This window comes from Callorhinus ursinus, unplaced genomic scaffold (genome assembly GCF_003265705.2).
Source record: "Callorhinus ursinus isolate GAN/ISIS: 27379988/994484 unplaced genomic scaffold, GSC_fseal_2.0 scaffold2, whole genome shotgun sequence".
Lineage (NCBI taxonomy): Eukaryota > Metazoa > Chordata > Mammalia > Carnivora > Otariidae > Callorhinus > Callorhinus ursinus.
The window spans coordinates 9,701,142-9,715,387 of record NW_027397064.1 but is presented as its reverse complement, the minus strand read 5'-3'; the positions used below and the strand labels follow the sequence as shown (position 1 = coordinate 9,715,387).

The following is a 14,246-nucleotide window of genomic DNA, read 5'->3' as shown; positions in this document are numbered from 1 at the left end:
AAAGAGAGTAGAACTTGTAAGCGATGAATCTTGCTTGGAGATACTTTGCTTGGAGAGTTCCAAGCAGTGTTGAAGGTGCTGTCTGGCTTCTCCTTGCTACTTATAATAAAATGTGAGAGAAAGGAAAGAAATCAAGGAAAGAACTCCAAAGCAAAAAGGAACCAGCGCTCAATGACTTGGAAGATTCTGAGCACATCTAGATAGCATATATAATAAACAGTGCCAACAGTGTGGCTGGGCCATCGTTTGCTAAAGAGCTCAGGTGTGTGGCTGATGGATCCAATCAACCATCTAAGCAGAAGCCAGGGATGGAGATGGGGTTATCCTGGAAAGCTCCATGGAGGACCCTCTAGTCTGATGGTTTGGACCTCTGTGAATTGCACGGGAGTCTGATGGGTCTTTGAGAATTTTATATCAGCAGAATCACTACCAGCCTGGCTTAACAGGGGCAGAGGCGGCATGAAACGAAAAAAGAATGAGTCTGAGGGCAGAGGCACAGATGCAGAAGTTTGGGCTGATGAGACCCCCTCAGGCCAACAGGGTGAGGCTGCCATTCTCTCGGGCCCAGAGGACAGAACATCCAGCCGCATGGAATTATTCTCAGGCTTTGAAATCTAATGAAACTTGCCTTGCTAGTTTTTAAGACAGTCCCTTTACCCCTTTTTTTCCTTCCAATTTCTCCTGTTTGGAATGAGAATGTCTACCCTATGCCATGATAATTGTATTTTATAAGCAGATACCTTGCTTTCTGGTTCACAGATGGAGGGGAATTTTTTTAAAATTTTTTTATTGTTATGTTGATCACCATACATTACATCATTAGTTTTTGATGTAGTGTTCCATGATTCATTGTTTGTGCATAACACCCAGTGCTCCACGCAGAATGTGCCCTCTTTAATACCCATCACCAGGCTAACCCCCTCCCCTCTAGAACCCTCAGTTTGTTTTTCAGAGTCCATCGTCTCTCATGGTTCGTCTCCCCCTCAGATGGAGGGGAATTTTACCAAAGGATGAATCATAACGTAGGTCTCACCCATAGTGATTTATATGATTTAGACAATGAAATTCGGGACTCTGAAGTGATGATATTTAGATGAGAGCCTGGATTTAGAGCCTGGGATGGTTCAGATGTTTGGGAATGTTTGGAATGGGGTGAATATAATTGTGCATGTGGGGAGGATGTGAATTTTGGGAGGCCAGAAGGGGGACTGTTATGGGTTGAATTGTGTCCCCTCCCCCAAAAATATGTTGAAATCCTAATTCCCAGTACCTCAAAATGGAACTTACTTGGAAACAGGGTTGTTGTAGATATAATTAGTTAAGATGAGGTCATCCTAGAGTAGGGTGGGCCTTTATTCCGATATGACTGAGATGCTTATAAGGAGAGGCACAGATACAAAGACCCACAGGGAGAAGGTGACAATGTGCCAACAAAGGAAAAGATTGGAATGATGCATCTACAAACCAAGGAAGAGTAAGGATTGCCAGCAAACACCATAGGTTGGCAGAGGCAAGGAAGACTCTTCCCTACAGCTTTCAGAGGGAGAAGGGTCTTATTGACACCTTAGTTCTAGACTTCTAATCTCCAGAACTATGAGAGAGGCAATAAGTTCCTGATGTTTGAAACCACCCAGTTTTGTGGTGCTTTGGTACAGCCACTCTAGGAAGCTGATATTGATTCTAATACACCTAATTTGAATTTTTCACATTTCAATTCAATTAATTAACATATAGTGTATTATTAATTTCAGAGGTAGAGTTCAGCGCTTCATCAGTTGCATATAACACGCAGTGCTCATCACATCACGTGCCCTCCTTAATGCCCATCACCCAGTTACCCCATGTCCCCATCCACCACCCCTCCAGCAACCCTCAGTTTGTTCCCTAGAGTTAAGAGTCTTTTGTGGTTAGTCTCCCTTTTTGTTTTCGTCTTATTTTATTTTTCCCTCCCTTCCCCTTGTAATTTAAATTTTTGATAATTTGGACAAAATATATGATATATTACACATTTAAATTTTTTGTTAAATATATTCTATCCTGGATTTCCTTGTATTCATACTTTCATTATTGTTAACCATAAATAGAATAAGTGAGTCTTTATTTACATATTGAGTGAAATTTCCCAGTTCGTTTTGTAGCTACCTATAAGTATCTTCAGCTAGGTAATAAACTGGTTATACTCCATATGGTGGTGGTTCAAAAAACTGAAGTGTTCTCATCATATATGAATTGCAGGAATGATAAAGGAGTGCCTCACTCTTTTAGGGTCACCCGTCTAAGCAGACTGTAATTTTAAATAAAAATTTATAAATTTCCTTCACGCTTAGTCATTACTCATAAGTTATTGACTTTCCCGCTGAGATACTGATGTTTATGTTTGTAATGACGGCACTCCTTTTTACTGGGTCTGTTTTCTTTATCAAGTTATCAAATTTTATAAACAAGTGTTTCTAAACTTGAAGGTGTCTTAAAGGCAAAGAAGGTGTTTTTTGTACAGGAAGCTGATGTTCCCAGGGCCCCTTTGGTTGGGTTTGTGCTTTCAGCCAACAGAGCCCTCATTCACCCGAAGTAGTCAGGAAGCCTTTGGGGAAGGAAGAAGGAAGAAAGGAAAGAAGAAAGCCAGTTTTGTTGTAGTTGTAGTAAAATTGCTCTAACCCATTCACGCACCCGTATTTGGTCTGCCTGGTCTGAACAGAGCATAAATTCAGCATGGCGGGCAGGAAAAAGACTTGTGATGGAAATACAATCTTGTGTATGTATTAAACGCAGGCTAGAGTTACAGGGTTTTCACCACTACTTCACGAGCAAACCCTATGTTTTACGATGGGCATTACCATTACAGAAATTTTCTTTTAAAGAAAAGATGACCAGGTTCATTCTAGAACCTGCTTTTGTCATTCATGGCAATGTTACAGATAAATGGGGTCCAGTGGTATTGTTGGAATGGATATAACTCATATTGAGTCTGAAAGAATGGCAGAAAGTGAAAATTGCTGAACGAATCCTAGGTAGAGAAACTCCTCTGTGAATTTGTGGTTGTCAACAGGCTGTTCCAAGTTCTTTTTTTTTTTTCTTAATTGAAAGCAACATGGTACTCCCACCTGTGGGTGATGGGCTGAGTTCTGATTTTCTTCTCATCTGGAGAAGGTGTTTAAACACCAACCGTTGGGTCTCTTCCCCACTTACTGATTCAGCAGGTCTTGGTGGGGAGGGGTTGAGACTGAGAATTTTCATTTCTTTTTTAAAAAATTTTTTATTGTTATGTTAATCACCATACATTACATCATTAGTTTTTGATGTAGTGTTCCATGATTCATTGTTTGTGCATAACACCCAGTGCTCCAAGCAGTACGTGCCCTCTTCAATACCCATCACCGGGCTAACCCATCCCCCCACCCCCCTCCCCTCTAGAACCCTCAGTTTGTTTCTCAGAGTCCGTCGTCTCTCATGGTTCGTCTCCCCCTCTGATTTCCCCCCTTCATCCTTCCCCTCTTCCTTTTTTTTTTTTTCTTAACATATGTTGCATTATTTGTTTCAAAAGTACAAATCTATGATTCAACAGTCTTGCACAATTCAGAGTGCTCGCCATAGCACATACCCTCCCCCATGTCTATCACCCAGCCACCCCATCCCTCCCACCCACCCCCACTCCAGCAACCCTCAGTTTGTTTCCTGAGATTAAGAATTCCTCGTATCAGTGAGGTCATATGATACATGTCTTTCTCTGATTGACTTATTTCACTCAGCATAACACCCTCCTGTTCCAACCACGTCATTGCAAATGGCAAGATCTCATTCCTTTTGATGGCTGCATAATACTCCATTGTGTATATATACCACTTCTTCTTTATCCATTCATCTGTCGATGGACATCTTGGCTCTTTCCATAGTTCGGCTATTGTGGACATTGCTGCTATAAACATCGGGTTGCACGTACCCCTTCGGGTCCCTACATTTGTTTCTTTGGGGTAAATACCTAGTAGTGCAATTGCTAGGTCGTATGGTAGCTCTATTTTCAACTGTTTGAGGAACCTCCATACTGTTTTCCAGAGTGGCTGCACCAGCTTGCATTCCCACCAAGAGTGTAGGAGGGTTCCCCTTTCTCCACATCCCCGCCAACATCTGTCGTTTCCTGACTTGTTAATTGTAGCCTTTCTGACTGGTGTGAGGTGGTATCTCATCTAGGTTTTGATTTGGATTTCCCTGATGCCGAGCCATGTTGAGCACTTTTTCACGTGTCTGTGGCCATTTGAATGTCTTCTTTGGAAAAATGTCTGTTCATGTATTCTGCCCATTTCTTGATTGGATTATTTGTTCTTTGGGTGTTGAGTTTGATAAGTTCTTTATAGATTTTGGCTACTAGCCTTTTATCTGATATGTCATTTGCAAATATCTTCTCCCATTCTGTCGGTTGTCTTTTGGTTTTGTTGACTGTTTCTTTTGCTTTGCAAAAGCTTTTTATCTTGATGAAGTCCCAATAGTTCATTTTTGCCCTTGCTTCCCTTGCCTTTGGCGATCTTTCTAGGAAGACGTTGCTGCAGCTGAGGTCGAAGAGGTTGCTGCCTGTGTTCTCCTTTAGGATTTTGATGGACTCCTGTCTCACGTTTAGGTCTTTCAACCATTTTGAGTCTATTCTTGTGTGTGGTGTAAGGAAATGGTCCAGTTTCATTCTTCTGCATGTGGCTGTCCAATTTTCCCAACACCATTTGTTGAAGAGACTGTCTTTTTTCCATTGTACATTCTTTCCTGCTTTGTCAAAGATTAGTTGACCATAGAGTCGAGGGTCCATTTCTGGGCTCTCTATTCTGTTCCATTGGAGAATTTTCATTTCTAACAAGTTCCCAGGCGATGCTGACTGATGGTTGGGGGCCTCACTTTGAGAGTCAGCTTAGCAAACTGCAGTTAGGTGCAACTCTGAGGCTGGAAGTTTGAAAAGAGATTTCTGTAGTAGTTTTAGCTTTACTCTCTTTGAAGATTAGACACTAGAGGGCAGTGTGATCCCGGTACATGGAGACAGACAGCTGATGATGTCACATCAAATCCAAACCACTACATCAAAAACTAATGATGTACTGTATGGTGACTAACACAACATAATAAAAAAATAAATAAATAAATAAATAAATAAAATAAAATAAAATAAAATATAAAATAAAATAAAATAAAATAAAATAAAATAAAATAAAATAAAATAAAAATAAAAAAATCCAGACCTTTGCTTCAGCCCAGGCATCTTTTTTATCTGCTTTGTTTATTGACGGTTCAGGTAGGAATTTATTATTTTTTTTCACATAGGAATTTACATGTAAGAAAGGTTCTACTGCCAAAAATAAATTTAAAAGTTGTTCTCTCTCTAGTCCCTTCTTTTTGAAGTCCTAGGGCCTGCTAGCTGGGCAGCAGGGGCAATGAGGGTGTGTTATTTTATGTCCCAGTATTCAGACAGCTTTAGTACTGAAAGATAAATTGGCTCCTTAGCGTCCGGTATTTATAAAAGTGTTTGCAATGAACTCAAATTCTATTCATAACAGAAAGAGAGTTTTGAGACCAAATAAGTTCAGAAGCATTGGGTTAAATAAAGTTATATGAGTTTCTTCGCTGGAATGTTCCTCAGAGTCCTTATTTGTACGTTGGAAATCCTTGTGAGGAGGATGTAGAATGCAGGGCCACTACGAGTATTTGGGAAAGAAACACCAATCTGGTCCTAATTCTTGATTTTTCTAGAAGTAGAGACCAGAAGATAACATGGCTGCTGGGTAGTGACAGGGCCTGTCTCTTGAGTGTGGCTCAATGTACTTGCCACGGGAAATACCTACAGACCTGCGTGCAATGACAGTGCCCACATGGGTCAAATGTGCATCCTGTTTGGGGCCGTAAGTCTTCCTAGCCCACCTGTTGGAATACTCTTCCTCCAGGTGTCTGCAGGCTGCGCCCCATACCTTCATACAGATGGTGCTCCAAGGCCCCTTTCCAGACAGGACTTCTCAGGACACCCTGTCCAAAATATTTTGTTTTGTTTTGTTTTGTCACTATTGCTTTGTCACCACTTGCTATATATTGATATGCTTATTGGTTTTTGTTCATCTCTTCCTTTTAAAACAGAAGAGCCAGAGACATCTTGGTGTCTACTATATTCATATTTAATAGGGCTCAATTAACATTTTTTGGATAAATTACCTAGTGCTAGCAAAGTATATAACCTAAGATTGATTATTGTATCAGTCAGGGCTCTCCAGAGAAATGAAATCAATAGGAGTTATATATGTTATGGGTTAAAATGGCAAAAACTAGTGTGTTTTATAAAATAGTTCTAATAGGACCCAGATAATCTAAGTGCTATATGAATTTACAGGCAAATTTCTGCTTGCATTTCTGGGCTTAAAAGTACAATATTTGACACTTTCTGGTAATAGTTTAAATTTAATGGCATTTTATTTGTATATATCCTGGTATGTTAGAGAATATTCTTACAGGCTTCAGGAAGTTTGGATTTAAATGTTATTAAGGTGATGGGTATTTATATTTATCCAAAGGCCTCTCTGAGAAGGAATTCTACCCTGGGTATTACTGCAATTAAGGTAGCTGCCTTGGAAAATACTGGCCACTTCTTTATTTCCTATCTTCCGAATCTCACAGGAGTGCCTCTCATGAGCAGACTGACCCAAAACCATTCAGGGAAGCAAAGTCAAGCAGATGTCGTCCCAGGCAGGAAGGAGGAGGCCCTGAAAGGTGGCGGTGGCTGTGGGGATGACATCGAGTTGCCAACAGACAGAGAAGCACAGATATTGGTGAGGTTAACTAACTTAAGATAAAATCCACCCTCCAGAATTTGAGAAACAAGGCAGAGGATCATAGGGGAAAGGAGGGAAAAATGAAACAAGATGAAACCAGAGAGGGAGACAAACCATAAGAGACTCAATCTCAAGAAACAAACTGAGGGTTGCTGGAGGGGAGGGGGTGGGAGGGATGGGGTGGCTGGGTGGTGGACACTGGTGAGGGCATGTGCTATGGTGAGCGCTGTGAGTTGTGTAAGACTGATGAACCACACACCTGTACCCATGAAACAAATAATACATTGTATGTTAGTAAAAAATAAAAAAAATAAAAAAATAAAATGAATAAATTAAAAAAAAATCCACTCTCTGAGTAGACCTCCCCTGTTCAGCCTCACAGAGCTTATCTTCTCTCCTTGAATCACAAGGTTCCCTCCTGCTCCACGGACCATTGAAGTAATCGAGCAGGGAGTGAGGAGTGCATACGTGCGTGCATGCGCACGTGTGTGTGTGTGAGTACATGAGTGTGTGTGTGTGTGTGTGTGTGTGTGTGTGTGAGTACATGAGTGCACGCGTGCATGCGGTCTTAGATATAAAAGAAACCCCGAAAATAGATGTGATGTGTTAAAGAACTCGTGTGTTAGGTGCCCAGCTTCTGGTATTCTTAGCTGGAGCAGTGCTGTCTACAGTGAGAGATACACGTTTCCACAAGTGCGTTCACACTCAGTTGCTAGTAACAATCAATGAGTCCTCTGGTAATTTCACTTTGAAAGGAGGTTAGATATAATGTTCAGCATGGAAGATGAGGTTCCCTGGAAAAGAGTGAGTAGCCTTGGGTGGAACCTTGGCTTTTCGTGGGAGAAGAACTTTGGGAAGGATGACCTTCCAGATGTCGTCCTGTTATCCACCACCCTCTCTGCCCCTTTACACGGTGCGCCAACATGAAGATTGATTTATTTGGAGACCTATTAGATTGATTGTCCTTTTCCTCGAGGCAAAGTAAATACTGATCCAATTTATATCAATAAAGCTCTTACTTAAGCAGAGTAGGTGGCAATAAAAATCAGAAACTGAATTATATCAATAAACAGGAATGATGACAATGAAAAATATTTGCCAGTGGTTAAATTGAGATAACTGCTTTCCATTTACTTCTACTTCACAGAAAGTAGGGATTTGCTCTTCCATAAGGAATGCTTTTGGGGTTTTCTAGGTCTTTCTTGTGTAACCGATGAAATGACTATCTGAGGAGCCATAGTTGAGCCGAGAGTCATCTGTTTTCTGTGCTCCTAGAAGCCCACACTCTTCTTTCATTCATTATATTTCTGTCTAGCCTGACCCTGGGTTGTTTGCACAACTCCATAATTGAACTTGGAGCTGCACTTCAGGTCTTTTCTTCTCCATGACTTTCATGGACCTACAGCTATTTCTACTATCCTGGAGAAGTTGAAATTCCTCTGCCCTCTGAATTTTGGTTTGAGAAGACCAGAGTCAACCTAATAGAAGAAACACAATTGCCCACTTGGCGGGGATGGGAGAAGACCCCAGCCTTCTTGGAGAGAGGAGGAGAAGAATAGGCAAAAGTGTTGGTATTGGACAAGAATATAGAAATGGAGGTGGTGATATTGAGAGAGAAGGGGGGCAGAAGTTACTCCCCACAGCTAAGGACAGCGATAATGCTGCTAGTATTTCCCAGGTTCTTGAGTTCAAATACCAGCGCCACCATTTTCTAGCTGTGATTTTGGGTGTTTACATGTGGTAGTTGACACTGTCCTTGATCTTCCACGCAGCCTCCAGACAATTATTCTCAATCCTTTGGCAGAAAATAAAAATGTTCATTTCTTTGGAACTCTCTTAACTTGACCACTTTGTCATGGTCTAGTTGCCGATATTCACTGACTTCCTCATCTCTCTTCCTGCGTCTTCCAAATCCTTGGCATCAATTCTTCATCCCAAGTCCTGCTATTATCTTACAGTTCTTCAGTATCCATCTGAGATGCATCTCATCTTCCCAGTTCCTCAGTCTTCTCATTTCCAGGAACTCCTTTTTCCATTCTGTCTCAGCTCCCCATTCTCATGGCCACACCCTATTCTCTCTCTAATAAGGGATCTCGTCAACCGGCTCTATCTCCAGCTACCTCTTCTTGCTTATGTCATCGGCTACCTTGACCGTACCATTCCTTAGCTCCATTGGGATGTGTCTGTTTTGCTTCCAATATCCCAGCCCTCTCCTTTCCTTCTTTCCCTTATAATTTCTACAGTAATCATACAAATGCCCTAAACGCCATTGCCTGTCCATGTTCTGGTCACATCTGTGTGGAAAAAAACCTCATCTTAAGGTTTTTTCAGAGTACATTTTTAGCTGGTGATTTTGCATTCCTGATATTGTCTATTGGACTCAAAACTGAGTTCTCCACTAGGGCTTTCCCCTTATTCCACGGAGTTCCTAGAGTGCCCTTCCGAGAAGGGGTATTGTAATCTCCTGTATGCAATTTTCAGCTGCTACTCAGAGATCTTCTGGATTCTGATGCACCCCACCCCGAAGTTGAGGACCACTCTGATACCTCCGCACAGACTGCTTTCTCAAAAAGGGACCACCTGAGTGCCAGGTCGGCACACTGCCTGGGTTAGTGCTGCACAAGGGGTGTGTGGCAGGGCTGCATGGTTTAAAAGACATATGCACACAAATATCTGAAATTCTTCAGCCCACGGAAGTCTCATCCCCTCCATACCCCCTGGAAGCCCTTGGATAGTCAAATACAACCTGTCTTCTTCTGATACCTCTTTAGTTTGAATAACCACCTGTAAATATTACTTCTAGTGACCTATTTGAATCTGGCTGTGCCTGTCTGTCCACATTTCCTGAGATTCTGAGTGCTCAGCATGTACTCCAAGTATGCAATTCTCTATCAAAACCAAATCAATTCTTCCTAACCCATACCATCAACAAGCATGTAAAAATAATACCGCTGGTAGGTGCCATTGAGCCTAATACCTGCTTAGGCGGGCATTTATATGACATGTTTTCTATGCCTTGTTTTTAATCCTCTGAAAAGTTCACAAAGTAGATATTGTCTCCACTTGGCAGTTGAGAAAGCAGACATTCCGGGAGAGATAATGTGGCTGGCCAAGGGTCACGCCGTTTAGAATCCAGTTCTGTAAGGATGCAAGGCTTGAACGCTTCTTCTTCTGCCTGCTGGGTGGGGCATGCTAGTTTTGTTTCCTTCTCTCATCCCTTTCAAGTTGTCCCATGGTCTCATTTACTTTCTCCTCTGTCCTTTGCTGGCTACTCCCCAAATTAGAACTGTGTGGCATACAACTTAGGGTTGCTATGTAAAATGATGAACATTGAGGTGCATGGGTGGCGCAGTTGGTTAAACATTCGACTCTTGATTTCGGCTCAGGTCGTGGTCTCAGGGGTGTGAGATTGAGGCCCCCCTCCAACCCCGTGTCCAGCTCCCTCCTTGGCGGGGAGTCTGCTTGAGATTCTCTCTCTCTCCCTCTGCCCCCCCCCATGCACATGAGCATGCTCTCTCTCTAATAAATAGATAAATCTTGAAAAAAATAAAAGGATGAGCATCATTAAATGTCACGTATTACCCTAACTGATAATAAATGTAGCATGCATTCTCTTTTTCTTATTGAAGTATAATTGACATCCAATATCCTATTAGTTTCAGATGTACATCATAATGATTTAATATTTTTAGACATTATGAAGTGATCCTCACAGTAAGTGTAGTTACCATCTGTCACCATACAAATTTATTATGATATTATTAATTATATTCCCTATGCTGTATAATACATTTGCATGGCTTATTTATCTTAAAACTGGAAGTTTGTACCTCTTCATCCCTTCACATGTTTTGCCCATCTCCAGCCCCTCCTCCTCTATTTATTTTATGTATCTGTGAGTTTGCTTTGTTTTATTTATTTTGTTTTTTAGATTCCACATATAAATGAAATCATACAGCATTTGTTTTTCTGTGTTTGACTTATTTCCCTCAGCATAGTACCCTCCAGATCCATCCATGTTGTCGCGAAAGGCAAGATTTCATTCTTCTTTATTGCCAAGTAAGGCAGCATGCATCCTTGAAATCAGTTCAGTGGACATTTACAGAAGTTTTCTTTGGATCGTTTAAGGCCCCACAAGCTGTTCCTAGGGCCAAAGAGATCCTGTACTATTTCCTGCTAGTGACATCTACCAGTGTCAGGCTTTCAGTGATGTGGTGCTTCCTGCCCATCTGTAAAGCTTCCTAAATAGAAAGTTCAGATGGGAGGGGAAGAGCATTCACATTGAGAGCTGGCTCTATCCCGTGAATGCAACGAGGCTTAGATCCCCTTCTTGTCCCTGCTTCTAGAACCTCCTGATCCAGCTGCTGCTGGTGCTGCTTGGCAGAGTTTCGAAGGTTGCTTCAAGGATGCTTTGCCTTTATTATAACACCTAATAGTACACAATTTTGAGTAAATGTTGCAGCTCTGTCCAACCCTGGGCAAATTTCTAAAAAGCGATGTCATTTAAATTATTATTTGACTCACGTACCTTCTCCATAACAAGGAGTAGAAATCAGAATTCTATACAAATTATTATTTTGCTATTGCCCTCTCTATTCTGACACAATTTTTACCCCCTCTGGGATGAATAATTTTGCATACTTTATTTTACCTTATGAAGATGAAGCAACAGCAGTCCTGCATATGGTGAAACCAGGGTCTGAAGCAAAAACTAGAAAGGTGTCTTTCATCAGCTGCTTCTTCCAGCAGATAAGTAAAGCATGTGTGGGCTTACCTTTGTGGGGAGGAGCCTTTACGCAAAAGGAGAGCATTAGTCAGCAAAAAAACCCAAAATTCACAAGGTGAGCGCGGCGTTCTGTCCTCTGCTGCCCTGGGACACAAAGCCAGCCGCCATCAACCGCCATCTCAAAGTTCTGGTCTGTAGGGCAGACCCGTAACACCTGCTGCACATCCTGATTGAGCAGTGAAGCACGCCGTGGCACGCCGTGGCATGCTGCAATCCTTGGCAGACAGGAGGGAAGGACCAGAGTTCATTATCACAGAGCAAGGAGGCCTCCGCCTTTGCATCGGCAGAGAATTGATTTCTCCTTGTATTAAACACAAATCACTGCGATCGTATAAACAACTGCTTGGAGAAGCTAAGTTTTTGGATTTTCTCAGTACCTAATTTTGTGAGTGGCCAGAAGACCAGTCAGACACATTCCTGCTGTTACTTGGCTAGTTTCCTATTTTAATCTCACTCCCCGGGTCACATCCAAAGTCCAATTTTCTTCCTGGAAACAGCTCATCGGGTTGAATTTTTGAGTGCACACACTTGCCTTTCTCTTCCATGATATTTGACTTTAATTCCTATCTCCAAAGCGTGATGCATTTTCCCCCTTCCATTTCCTTTGAGAAAGTCTCCCTTTCTAGGATCTCCTAAGCAACTTGGTCTCTCAGGAGGAAGATTTAGGCATCTGCCTCCCTTTATGGACACTGTTAATGTGCTGCCCCCATTTGTTCTGCCGTATCACCTACAACCTGTTTTTGAGCCACTTCCTTCTGGACGTTTTCCACTGGCTCGAGGCCAGCATTTTTCTTCCTCTATGTGGGTGTAGCTCACAGGCTGGCATTCATCCTCCAGCCAGCACTGTGGATTTTATATAATAACCTCGAAGCTCACATGCATTCTTAGATTAGGTCAGTTGTCCTTACTATCATTTTGAAAGATAGGAAAGGAAACAAAAAGAAATGACAAGGTTCTCATTTTGTGTTTAGTAGAAGGGAACAGAGTGTGGGATGTGCCTGCCCCCCAGATACTCTGAATTTGCTGTGGGTACTGTAGCCTCCCCCGACCCCCAAGATTCATCCCTTAGCTTTCTTTTTTTTCAAATTTAAATTCAATTAGCCAACATATAGTACATCATTAGTTTCAGATGTAGTGTTCAGTAATTCATCAGTTGCGTATAACACCCAGTGCTCATCATATCACGTGCCCTCCTTAATGCCCATCCCCCAGTTACCCCATCCCCCCACCCACCTCTGCTCCAGCAACCCTCAATTTATTTCCTATAGGGGCGCCTGGGTGACTCAGTTTGTTAAGAGTCTGCCTTTGGCTCAGGTCATGATCCCAGGGTCCTGGGATCGAGTCCTGTTTCTCCCTCTTCCTCTGCCCCCTCCCTGCTCATGCTCTGTCTCTCTCTCTCAAATGAATGAATAAAATCTTAAAAAAAAAAAATCCCTTAACTTTCTAAGTCACCCTGTCTGTGGAGGAGAAACTCCAATGTGATACCTCTAGTAACAGTGTCTGTTAAGTGGACAGGGCTAAGTTCCCTAATATTGCTTTGCCCCCCATACTAGCCTTTTTTTTTTTTTTTAATTCTGAAGGTTTGGAGGAGCTAAACTGGTAAAGATAAATTTGTAAATGACTTGCTTCCCGTTGCCCAAAAGGTCGACATTATTTTGGCAACTATGTTTTACAACCTTCTTTATAACCCACCAATTCCTACAGTGTCCTTAGAATAAACTCTGACTAGAAAGTTACAGACTGACACTGGGGATACGGTCTACCAAAATTGGACATCTGACAATGGCATTGTAAGCATTTAGTTAAATTTCACATATCTTCACATAAAATAACATTTTAATTTGCTCTTTAGTGTTCAAGCAGGGAAACCACAGTAAATTTAGATAAAGCTAGCATATGTTGTTCTAATCTGGGCCAGGATCGGCTGGAGCAGAAGCTGACTCTAGAGGAAGTAAGGAGAGTTAATTTCTGTTTCTCTGATGCAAATAGAAAAGGAAGAGGCATGGTTTTTTGAAGCCTTCTGATTAAAAATAAGCTAATGTAGGAACTAGAACAATGTCTGGTTCATACCAAGCACTGAATTAATTATTAATAAGAGGTGTTACCACTTTAGAGGGAATCTCCACTAGGGCAGTTCAAGGTTTTCAGCCTCATACAGACAGTCTCTTCTTTTCCATTAGTGAAATGGCCATAGTTTCCAAAATTCAAAACGTATGCTCTGCAGGCTAATTAGGCAGTATCAAGAGATATTTGAATTGTGACTGTCCTAGAAAAATGCTACTAATGTGGTCTCTCAATCAAAACTCAGGCAGCCCATGAAAATGTGTATGCCTGGACATCTCACATTCAGAAAAAATAATTATTACTATTAATATCAGCCAAGACTTACCGAGCCTTTACTGCATGCTGGCCACTCTTGGGTACTTGATATACACGTCTTAGCTCATTTAATCCTCACAAAAATCCTATGAAGTAAGACTGCTCTTGTCTCCATTTTATAGATGAGAACACGGGGGTGCGAAAACGTGAAGTAACTTTCCCCGAATCATGCAGTGCACGGGAATATTTTCAGCGGGGCAGTTTGATGGCACGAGCCCAAATCCCCAGAAGCTCCAGCAAATACCACCGCACACCATCCCATTCCTTCTTGTATTGTCGGGGAGACAGGAGGT

At 41.8% G+C, this 14,246-nt stretch overlaps 1 protein-coding gene and 1 long non-coding RNA gene across 4 annotated transcripts in view; one reads left to right on the top strand and one right to left on the bottom strand.

Moving 5' to 3' along the window:
• The window catches only part of LOC112835259 (thiamine transporter 2-like), a 42,914-nt gene extending 28,688 nt beyond the window's left edge, over positions 1 to 14,226 (bottom strand). For 2 of the 3 annotated variants that reach the window (XM_073877670.1, XM_025886826.2), the window contains exon 1: positions 13,964 to 14,226. The gene's annotated coding sequence lies outside the window, so the exon portion shown is untranslated. Of the gene's footprint in view, positions 1 to 11,562; positions 11,687 to 13,963 lie in introns of those variants that run through there. The other variant, XM_073877669.1, reaches the window with a different exon arrangement.
• LOC141370120 (uncharacterized) overlaps positions 1 to 14,246 on the top strand; it is a 36,950-nt gene that overhangs the window by 1,268 nt on the left and 21,436 nt on the right. The window lies entirely within an intron of this gene.